Consider the following 1,692-nt stretch of genomic DNA (forward strand, 5'->3'; position numbering starts at 1 on the left):
CGTTGCCTGTCATGCGCCCAGCCACGAGCCCGTGTGCGTCGTGTGCCTGTCCGCGCATCACCGCCGTCCCAGCTACATCATTCGCTCCTGCTTGCCGTCCAACAGGTCGCCTGAGCTAGTGTGAGGTCACCAAAGCTCAGCTTGCCACCGTCCACCAACCACCTAGACCCATAACAACTCCACCGTCTGTCCCTGCCCATTTCAGCCTCAACCAGCTGTCGGTTCCTCCTTTCTCAGCGAAGAACAAAATCCAAACCCAGCAAAGGTCTTGAAGTTCCAAGGCCCATTTCCAAGCCCTTCCTGGCCTTGCTTGATGTCTCTGCTTTGGAGTTTGTGGCTCGTCTCCGCCTAGCTGTCCTAGTGAACTCATCGGAACTCAAAACCAGTGAGTTTACTCACTAATCTCCACATAGGGAGTTATTTATGCTTAGGGGTTAATTAGTTTAGGTTAAGCTTGGATTATGTGGTTAGTTAGAACGGATTAGCAATTTAATCGTTCGATATTGCATGTTAAGTGGTTAGAGTAGTGCAATTAGCAAGTAGATAAGTCATATTATTTATCTAGATAGGTTTGGAAATTTTCTAGGCCCATTTCGGTATTTATTTAAGCTTGTCCGACCTAAGTTTGTATTTTTAGCATTTATTGGCATTTATTTAATTAATTTTCGTAATTAATTAATTAATTATTATTTTCGGAAAATGTGCGCTAGTTTAGTATTCAAATAAGACAATATTGCAGCTTTCAATATAGCAACACTTTTGTAATATGGGCAACCGATAGTAAGCCAAAATTTCCCTTAGTGAGTATTCATAATAAGCTGTGTAGCACCAACACGGATATGCAATACGCGACATGACATGTTGATACGTCATTTCTCAAAAAATAAAGAATTTCGACACGTTCCAATACGTTATATATTAAATAAATATTTATAAATGCATAAATAAATAATAATAATAAAAAGAGCATAGAATTAATTTATACTAAAAATATTAATCCAACATTTGTTAATATCATTTATTGTTTTAATTTGACAAAGATTGAACGAGAAATTCAAAAATTGCAAACATGAAAGAGTAAACTTGAAGGAACATGTCCTGTTTTCTTATACTTGTCGGAGATTAGTGAGATTTCTTATAGTTCTAAACAGAGTTCGAGTTCATGATATGGAGCTCCTCTGCAAAACAAGGTTCGAGAAAAAAAAATTCAGAACAAGAACTCTCAAAGTATGACCAAAAGAAAAGGAAATTACTAAATTTGCCATGGAAAATGTGAGAGATAACTCACAAACCAATAACATAGATCAAAAGAGATAACTCGCAAGCGATGCTTGCGAGAGGCGAAAAGAAGCAAACAAAATTATAATTTAAGTATGTGGGGGCAACAGAACGATGCCAACGAGAAGAGAGGCGTTCCATCGTCACTCACGGGAAGATCAAAACTTATAAGTGAGAAACTTGAGAGTAAGAATTTTCTTCTTTTCCCTTTAGTTTTGTTATTCTCATTACTTTTTCATATATTTACATTTTGACCCCTCAAGTATTGAAATTTTTTAAAATTGACCCCGTGAGTATCGGAATTGCATGTCGGAATTTCAGACTTGCGTGTCAGAAAAAGTTGATCACATGTCGGATTTTCTTACACTTGTTGATTGCGTGTCGGAACGTGTCGAAGCGTGTCGGATACGGCAT

The sequence above is a fragment of the Eucalyptus grandis genome, chromosome 7 (genome assembly GCF_016545825.1).
Source record: "Eucalyptus grandis isolate ANBG69807.140 chromosome 7, ASM1654582v1, whole genome shotgun sequence".
NCBI lineage: Eukaryota > Viridiplantae > Streptophyta > Magnoliopsida > Myrtales > Myrtaceae > Eucalyptus > Eucalyptus grandis.